General features: G+C 41.1%; 1 long non-coding RNA gene across 1 annotated transcript in view; it reads right to left on the bottom strand.

The window, feature by feature from the left end:
• LOC125095186 (uncharacterized) overlaps window positions 1–10,440 on the bottom strand; it is a 31,000-nt gene that overhangs the window by 14,315 nt on the left and 6,245 nt on the right. The gene's annotated exons all lie outside the window — the stretch shown is intronic.

Here is a 10,440-nt window from a genome sequence, read left to right as displayed (position 1 = left end):
ATTAGAGCTTCTGATTTCATCTTCTATGGACTTAGAAACACCTATGTTGGAGGGGAGGTGGCGGGGGGGGGGGGGGGGGGGGGGGGCGGGTGTTGGGGGTTGGGGGTGCTAAATGGGTGATGGGTTAAGGCGGGCACTTGTGATGAGCACTGGATATTGTATGTAAGTGAAGAATTCTACTCCTGAAACTAATACTACACTGTATGTTAACTAACTGGAATTTAAATAAAAACTGGGGGAAAACAAAAAAGAAAGAAAGAAAGACCTTAATTATCCACCTGGTCACAGGATTCTCAGTACTGGGAGAGAACGTAAGGAGACCAGTGGTCTTGACACTGACCACAAAAAGGAATCCCATGAAGAGCTCTTTAAAAATCTGTCAGTATGTGGGTCTCATGCCCAAATACTTATGACGCTAAAAAATGATTTTTAATAAAACAACTCATTTTACTCAAATAAAAGGAATCAGAATTTCAAGATTTCTGGAAATGGTAGTTTTTAAAAGCTCTTCAGATGGGAACGGAGGCCCTCAACCAAATTGTGGGGTCTTGCTAGAGCGAGGTGAAGGTCACATGACTGAAGGAGCAGGGCAAGAGAGCGGCAGGAAGCACCACCCAGGCTAGAATTACAACTTCCTTTATTCGTTAATTATTTTTTTTTCTTTTGACATCTCCCAGCTTGTTAAAAGATATGATAAAGGATACGAAGCAGCAGGCGGATGAAGAGACATATAGGGCTAGGTCTGGGGAAAGCATGGAGCTTCCATACCTCTCCCAGGTTTGCCTCCCTCCCCAGTTCCCATATGTTGACCCCATGACTTCCCTTTAGAATGGATTTGTTTTGCTCTTTTTTTCTCCTCTCCCATCTCCTGAAATACATCCAAAAACATTCAAACTAAATCAATATATGTTGACATAAATCAACTTTGTATTCATTTGAAAAGATAATTCTACAGTTAAAAAAAAAAAGTATAAATCTCCCCAAATAAATAGAATGTAGGTTTTTAAGAATATTTTTGTTACATCTATTAAACTTCTTTTTAGCAGCTTCTTTGTGTATAAATTTTCCTGGCATTAGGAGGTATAAAGATGGATTCTTCTTTATCTATAACCTGCCTCAATTCAACATAGATTTAGAACAAAAGTAGATGCAAAACAGTATTTTCTTTTTTAATTTTAAATCAGAATGAAAGGTAATGAAAACCAAACAGTAAGACAAAATCAGGAAGAGTTAGTACATGGCTCCATAATTAGATCTTACACAAATTCTGTTGTGCTTATTAGAGCTATTTTTTTTTAAAAAAAGGGAAAAATGATCAATTACAAGATTCACATTCCTTATTTGATAAAAACAGAGCAGTTGTCCAGAATAAGAGCAGTTTTCTTAGACAGCAAACAAATGAAGTAAATCCCATATAGTACCGGGTGGTGATAAGTGCTATGAAGAAAAATGAGCAGAGAAGGATAGGAGTCAGTATTAAAGGGGGTGACTAGGAAAATTACTGTAGGGAACGTAGGGCACCAAACCATGCAGCCATCTGCATAGTAAGTTTATTTCTTACTCACGTGAAGCCCAGTGTAGGTCAATGTGATGATTCTAATCCATACAATAATTCAGGACCCCAGGCCTTTTCCACCTTGTGGCCCTGCTCTCTCCCCCCGCCCCCAGGATCATCGAGGTCCTTCTCTCCATCCAGCTGGAGAAGTGGAAAGAGGAGGAGTGTGGGGTGGGCAACACTCCTCTACCTAAGGAGACAGGCATCACCCTCTCCCATTCTAAAGGTGAGACCCAGTCATACAGCTCCATCTGGGTGATGGTGCCGCAGCTCTGTGAAATGTAGGCAAGTGGTGTGCCCAAGAAGAAGGGCAGACTGTGCATACAGATGAGCTTTCACAGCTCCTACCCACAACCGGGGAAGCTACTGCAGTTATCAAGAGGGAAGATCGTGCTGACTGGGACCGGGTTGATGACAGTAGAGCTGGGGAAACTGAAAGGATTCAGAGTTGATTCTGAGTCAGAGCTGACAAGGTTTACTGAAGAATCAGATGTTGAGGATGAGAAAATGAGAGGAGTCAAGCCTAATTAAAGCCCAGACAGATGAACTGCTGAAGTTCAGACAGTCCTGCGTGGGGGGCATCCTGAGAAGATTCAATTTGCCTGAGTTCATTCCTATGTGACTCTGATTTGCGGCCAGAGACGAAAGTTGTATTCAAGAACACCCAGGGAACAGAGGCAGGAAACATTAAGATGGTGGCTCTTCCTTGACCATGAAGCTCTTCTGAGAGATAGACAAAGGGCTTGTTTTTGCAAAGGGCTCTGGAGACAGAGACATACACAGTTTTTAAAAATTCCTCAATAGCCAAATGTATAATGGGAAATCTGGACATTTTCTCTTGTAAATCATAGTGCCTGAGGAAGCAGCAAATACCACGGACACTTCTGGTGCATTGGAGGTAACCTGCTGGGTGGAACATTCTGGTAAAAAAAAACCTATAAAAGACACATTCTAAGAAATACTTGGTGCCGGGGACGGGGCATTTTGGTGACAAGGATCTGAATTTTTGAGAAATAATAAGAATGTTTTGGGTTCCCTACCAACTTGTCTTTAGAAGAAAGGAAAGAAAGGGAGGGAGGGAGAGGAAGAAAGAAGGGAACAAGGGAGAGAGAGAAAACCTATGGTACTTTAGTCCCCCACACAGGGGTGTGTACCCACACGTGTACGCGCGCGTGCATGCGCGCATGCGTGCACACACACACACACACACACCCCTCAAGTAGTGAATTCTGTGCTCAGTGACAAAAAAAGAGAGATGTGGTAAATCAGGGGGGGAGGGGGAGTAGAAGTTGCTTGCTAAATACTTTGCTTCATATCTTTTGCTTCCAAAAGTCTAAGGCCATTTTCGGGACAGGGATAAGAGAAAATACTCCTAAGAGATCAAATATGCAAGTCAAATATGAAAACATGAAGGCAAAAGGATTTTTCTTGGATTAAATGAGATTTTCCTCAGCTGGAAGGGACGGGCAGGAAGAAAGTTCACTGTTGCCATAAGAGACTATTTCCCACAAGGAAGGAGGCTGATGATGGAAGGCAACTTTCTTGAAAATTTTTGCTGTATTCTTCATCATGGATTTTTTTTTTTTGCATTAATTCATATTTTTTAAAATCTCTCACTGGAACAGGATTCATGTAATACTGAGTTTTGTGGCTCCCCTTAATCGTCCTCATCCTGCTGTCTGGATGCAGGACACCACAGAGAGATAACAGTGTCCCAAGCATGCCACACCACTAGACCCCAAGTGTCATGCCAGTGTGATGATGGGCACCCGGTGGCAACCTCAGTGGACAGATGACCTACAAATAGAGGTTCCTCTGTTCCCCCAAATTTTGCACTATGTAAGAACTTGGAATAGTGGAGTTAAGTAAACCTTAAGGAAAAAAATGAGGTTAATAACAAAATTGAGATTAGGAGTAAAAAATAATTTAAGTTCTGTTTCCTGCCCATAAAGCTCACGAACTGATGTTCCCAACCATTTTATCAATAATTCTCAACACTGGCTGCACAGGATAATCACCTAGAGGGCTTATTATACATACCAAAGACAAACCCCCCCCGCCCCGCCCACCGAGGTTCCGATTTAACTGGTGTGTTTTAAAAGCTCCCCCAGTTATTCTAACGTATGGCAGGGGCTGAAAGCCACTGCCTTGTGCTAACAACCATTGACAGTGCACGCCATGTGTGCTCTGACAGCTGGGCCTAGCAAAGGTCCAGCAAAACGGCAGCCTCCTGTCCCTGTCTTCCCTTCTGATGTGGCTTCAAAACAAATCTCAGTGCATACTGAGATGAAGCATAACCCAAAACCTAACTCATGAGAAAAAGTGAGAAAGCTTGAAAACACAATTCAAAAAACAAATTTGAGAGAATCCCTTCACCTAAAGCTCACAGAGTGTCAACTCTTTAAAAAGTATATTTGCAGGGCACCTGGGTGGCTCAGTTGGTTAAGCATCCCCTTGATTTCTGCTCAGGTCCTAACTTCAGGGTCTTGAGGTTGAGACCCATGCCGTAGGGCTCTGCACTCAGTGCAGAGTCTGCTTGAGATTCTCCCTCCCCCTGTCCCTCTGCCCCTCCCCTCTGCACTCTCTCTCTAAAATAAATAAATAAATCTTTTTTAAAAATCAAGATAAAAAAATAAAAAGTGTGGACTTTTTTTCAGATTTTATTTATTTATTTATGTGAAAGAGAGAGAGAGACAGCAAGAAAGGGAATACAAGCAGGGGGTAACAGGAGAGAGAGAAGCAGGCGTCCCGCTGAGTGGGGAGCCGGATGTGGGGCTCCATCCCAGGACCCTGAGTTGAAGGCAGACGCTTAATGACTGAGCCGCCTAGGCGCCCCTAAAAAGTGTGTTTTAATTTACAGGATCATTTATTTCAAGGTGACAAAGCCATTTTATAGTTAGAGAAGTTAGGTAATAAAGAAAGCACATTTAGAACAAAATAGGAGAACACTGATTTTAGTTCTTTTTTATGAAATCAATTTATTGTCATAGCTTAAATATTTTCTCTATGCCCCATTCCAGCAACATACACTGCACCACCTTTAATTCTTAAAGCCTAGAGGTAAAGCATATCTCTCTACTTTGTGTTAATATGAACTTGGTTCAGATGAGGTTTAACCCTGGTTTTCAAGGTGCTTATAATCTAATGGACTATTGGTAGTTCAGCACCCAACATCGTGACACCATGATGGATATCCCCGAAATAGTCTGCGAACCAGGTTACAACTTCAGACAGCTTTACTAACCCATCTGTTCACTCATATGAATGAAATCATTCCTCTACAAACTACAAATGGCTATCACTTCAAATGACAGCACTGCAAATGAGATGTTCGACTTGAAAGAGTATTTGCCTGCCCCTAGGGAAATGTTACTGCCAGGATAAGTAGAACCAAAAGCAAACTGAAAAAGAACTACTTCCCCTGTTTGCCAAATAAAACCTACAACTGGCTCATGAGTAGGAGAGAGAAAACCGTCAACCATAAGGTCAATGAAAGGTATTGGTAACTAACAAAAATATCCCTTTAGCCATCTGTCCAAGGGCTGAAAAAGAACCCTCAAATTCATGACTGGTAATGGATTCCTTTGGATTTAATAGCACCATCTCCCTGTAGACTCTATGTAAATATACACATTTAGTATCCGTGTAAAGTCGAAAGCACTGTCACTAACAATTAAATCTAATTAAACTGTTCATATCACTCAAAAGCACTGAGCCCCGGACTTGGAGGAAGATTATGCAGAAAAAATGGTAAAGGAGAACAAAACAAACAAAACCTTCACTTCCTAAATTTGATGTAGGATTCACCCTGCCTGTGTTCTTACTACAATCTTCTGGACTCCTCCAATGAAACCACCAGTTTGCCCACTATTTGAAAACCTATTTGAACACCATTTCAGAGAAGCAAGTGATGGAAGACGACTTGGAAACCCATCAGAGAAATTCTTCATCTTGAACCCACAGACAGGGGGTCTGTGAATAGAATTCAAAGGAATTTACCGATATTTTTAATTTCTTATTGAAATTTTTACAGATAGAGTGAAATAGTGTATATATCATTACCTTCTATTTACGATGATTTTTTTTAAAGATTTTATTTATTTATTTATTTGACAGACAGAGATCACAAGTAGGCAGAGAGGCAGGCAGAGAGAGAGGAGGAAGCAGGCTCCCTGCTGAGCAGAGGACCCTGGGATCATGACCTGAGCCTAAGGCAGAGGCTTTAACCTACTGAGTCACCCAGGTGACCCTGATTTATGATGATTATTAAGCCAGCTGTTAGATTCTGTTATTTAATGTGTTAATAAGAAGTATGTATATTACTACATCACAATTTTTTAATTATTTTGATAACTATATCTCAGTGTGATTTGTTTTCCTTGAATTCTTTGTATTTTATTTTAAAATATTATTCTGAGAAGGAGTGACAACCAAAGCAGTCAAAACACAAAAAAACTTAGGAACCCCTAAACAGAGAAACTTCTCCTTTCATTATAAATATTGGTTATTAGGTTTCCATATTCTCTTACTACTTATCCTGAGCATATAATCCTAAAGTGTGTATCAAAGAAGGCAAGAAACAAAATACCCTCTACTAGATTTTTGCTACCAGTGGCCCTCTGGGCTTTACCTTGGGGGGAAGAAGGCAGACATCCTCTACACTTCATCCAAATAACACATTGAAAGTTATTTTCTGCAGATGATCAAACTTCAGAATTAGGAAAAACTTTCATTTGCCTTTCTTAAAAAAGAAAAGAAAGTGCCCATCACCCATTCATGATAGCTATACTATTTCGGACTTCTATAGTGACTTGCTGGAGGATTATGACAATTAACCTTTTGGAACTTCTACTCTATATGTAAGAAAACATAAAGCTATGGGTCATTAAACGGTGCAACCACATCTAAGCGTTCTCTAGTGATCAAACGCTGCTATTGCTTAGAATATATCTTGAGACTTCCAAATGATGAATGTTATATGATCATAAAATGGTGTAGCACAGAAGGAGAATTCTGGAAGAAAAGTGAAGCCTAACTCCCATCAGTTGGTATATCGGGCTGACCTCAAATTCCTAACAGTCAACCGCGCTGGCTTCGGATCTGCCACCAGGTTTTTGATTACCAGCCACTCCCGACCCACAGTGTTGGCAGCTGCCAGGGGCTCAGTTTCACTTTTCATAGCTTTATCACCACCATGCTTCAATCTCCGCTGAAGCCCCCGCCAGACTAAGGAGGTAGAACTGAGAGAGTGGAATGGTGGGACTCTTCTTCTGGCTAATGGGCTGTGGGCAAGCTCTGGTCCTCCAACTGGAACATGGCCCCAGAAAAAGGGAGAGGCATCCTCAATCCCCAGTGCTGACAGATGTGCTGAAGGTGATCTTCCATCTGTTTTATGGGGGAAATGGTGGAGACTCAGTTCTTTAATGGTGATGGCAGGATGCTAACTGCCCATTGTCACAGGACACTCAGAACACCAGGGAGAATTGAACAAGTCCACAGACATCAACTGCACACGAGGACAACCAATGCAATTCAGATACATCATCCAACATTTAAATCCTTCCTGCAGGAACTAAACGCAGGCAGTAATTACATCATCTAAAGAAACAAAGCCCTCCCTTAGAACCAATTAAACTCATTCAAGTCAATTATTCAAACAATTCCTGCCAATACACAATTCAAACCTTCATGTCAAAAGATTTTGTTTATAAACTGACTAATGGCTTCCAGAAATGAGCTCCCTGGAAACATTATGAAGTCCCAATCCAGAGCGTCAAGGGAATTTTTCAGGCCTCAATCCAGGCCTCAAGGGGATTTTTCAGCGTTGTCCCCACAACAGTCTGCATCTTATAGATGAGGAATCCAGAGATCATGGAGTTTTAAGGGACTTCTGAGGTGGAAATAGGACTGGACTCGCAAGCTAGGGCTGTATAGACAATATTCTTATTTCACACATACAGGAAAAGTACAAATTAAGCTTTTTGGGAATTACATTAACAGGCCAACAAATTCATTGTGTACATGTGCACTGTGTAGCTCAAATTGTAGATGATGTTTTGATGGTACAAAAATCCAGCAACCCCACTTTCAATTTTCCCAGGAATCCAAATTTGGGTAATTACGGTCATGGCTCACCATTGAAAGAAGAGAGGCTCTTATTCTAACATTTGATATACCCTGTAACCTTTAATGAGGCCAATAAATGCCCTTCCCCGTGTCCCCCCTCCCTCCTGTAAGCATCCTGGAACTCGCTGCTGATGCAATATTATATATATATATATATATATATATATATATATATATATATATCTTTCTCTTTCACCTTCCTTCCTTCTTTCATTTCCTCCTCCCTTCACCCTTCCTTTACTTCCTGTCTTCCTTCCTTCCTTCCTCCCTTCTCTCCTTCCTTCTTTTCATTCTTATGACAGCATGGGGAAAGGCAAGTATAACCAAGGTGGTCCTGTGACTGGTTTATGCCTCTGTCTCCCTATTTTATGATTTTTGGCTAAACCTGGATTTCCCTATTTTTGATTGCTCCCTACCTAATACTTATTTACTTGCTCCTATGACCTCCCAAATGGAAATGTCAAAGTGCTAGCAGATAAATATATCAGGGAAGGCTGTTTTCCTCTCATGGACACATGAAAATGGAGCAGCCCTGTTTCTGGGTCTCTCCACTGATGTGAAGCCAACACGCAGGGAGGAAAGCATTCATTCCTGAGACGCATCAGGGAGCAAGCCAGTGCCAATACACTGCCACCTACACGGTCCCCAAGAGATTCGAGCTGTGCTCTACAAAGTTCGCTAGCCAGAAATGCAAAGCAAACTCAGCAGGAGTTAAGCACCTCATTCCTCAAGTCAAACTGACCCTAGACGCTAGGAGGGAAAAGGGGAAACCCCTTTCCTTTTTAATCCTGGGATATATATTCTTCCGTCCTAAAAGGTAATCAAACTAAAGGTTTTCCCTCTTTGAGGCTGTTTGCCTTGATCCAGGCCTTAGAGATAAGCTTTCCCATCATCTATAAATTTGCTGTGTAGACCAATTAATTTTTCAAATGTTAAAATAGTAATTTTCTTACTAAGCTCTCCAGTGAACAAACTGCAATAATCCTTAATAATCTATTGCAACTTTAATTTCCCAAATGTGTACAAAAGTATACATGAAAAGTATGAATCTTCAGTCCACTAATCTCTTAGATATCCTAGAAAAATCTCAGTAATCTTACTTGGAAAGAAAAGAATTTTATTTTTTTTCTACAGGTATAAAAAAAAAACCTTTCTACCAGTTTTTCTGGCTGTGAGATGCAACCATAAATAAAAAGGTAAAAGGGACAGGGGAGTGGGAAAGGTGATACAGGTGCAGTGGTGAACACAAGTTTTTAACCCAGAGTTCCCAAAGAGAAACATCACTTTCCCAAGAGAGAATGCTTCAGTTATTGTTTAAAAACTGGGTGGAATTTGTACACGGATACATCCATTGGTTTAGTTCTGCTCACAAGGCACCCTTAATCTCTCAAGGCAATGGTACCCGTACACACAAAACCACCGTGACCACAGCAGGTGCTGCAGGAGTAGATGGAGAGAACAGGCAGCATGTTAATAAGGAGATGGTTAGAAAACCACAATCTGTCGGGCCTTGGAAAAGAAATGTGATCATGAGCAAACTCAGCCTGCAATCAGAGACCGAGTTTTCATGGTATGGGTCTGAATGATAACGATGAGTCCAGACATATGTTGCCATCCTTCCTCACTTTTCAAATAGAAAGGATGTTTTTGCTCTAACTATGGCACTTGAAACATTATAATAATACTTTACACTGACAACTGGTTTTTCTCCCCCACTAAATCAGAGGAGGTGTGTCTTTTCCTTTAGCACAAAGGGGAAAGTTATACTCATGATCTAACAAACAGTATAATTCAGTCCTGATCTCTTCTTTTCTTTTTCTTTCTTCTCTCTCAACCTTGGAGAATAGCCAATTTGTGCAACTAAAAACAAATAATGCAAGCAAGCCAAAGAAAAAGGTTGTAGAGCAAATCAGATATTTAATAAAGAAAGGAAAAGGCCATTTCAATGCAGATTCAATTAGTTTCAAGTCCAAAGGTTTCCCACAGGTCCCCAGCAAAGACCTGTGAGTTATACAGAGTGAGGTTCAGATGCCCTTTTTTTAAAAGAGAACTAGGACATATCCCTATGGTCCCTGACATAGGCAGGAAAACTGATTTAGTGGCCTAATTCCATTCTCAAAATTTGAAACTCCAGTATTGCATTGGTGCCTTCTGGGCATTTTCCTGACATTTCACTGATGCTAAACTGTTCTCCATTTGGCTTTTTACAAATTGATACATATAGCTGGGAGCACAAACACATGTAAAAGTAAATTTACTATCCAAACTCTTGAATGAAGAAAGACAAACTGTGGAGGAAAGAAAACTGGAAAAGAGAAATCAGACTTAGCTTTAAAGGGGGCGGGGGGGGGGGGGGCGTCACAATGTACTAAGCAACAGCTAAGACTATCTTAAACACAAAGACAGCAAGTCATTCAAAGAACGCCAGTGCCAAGAGGTAGCTTGGAGGAACGGAGTGTAATTTCCACCAGCTTCCTCAGACCACAGAACTTAACATGCACAATTGCCTTTTGTCTTATGTGAAGTGTTTTGCAAATGCAGGTTGAGACAATGCCATTCTGTGTTCCACCCCATGAGACAGCTGCCTGAGCCACTCCCAAGTACAAATCATGGAGCTACCACAAAATTCAGATGACTCAGCTAGAATCTGTTGCATAACAGGATCCACCTATCCTTTGTACCAGCTGCTTGTAAGGCCCCAGAGTGCAAATCCTCCTGCTGAATATCTAAATGACTAAGGGCAGAAGGCAAGAAAGAGG

The sequence above is a fragment of the Lutra lutra genome, chromosome 3, assembly GCF_902655055.1.
Source record: "Lutra lutra chromosome 3, mLutLut1.2, whole genome shotgun sequence".
Classification (NCBI taxonomy): domain Eukaryota; kingdom Metazoa; phylum Chordata; class Mammalia; order Carnivora; family Mustelidae; genus Lutra; species Lutra lutra.
This window is presented reverse-complemented; position numbering and strand designations above follow the sequence as displayed.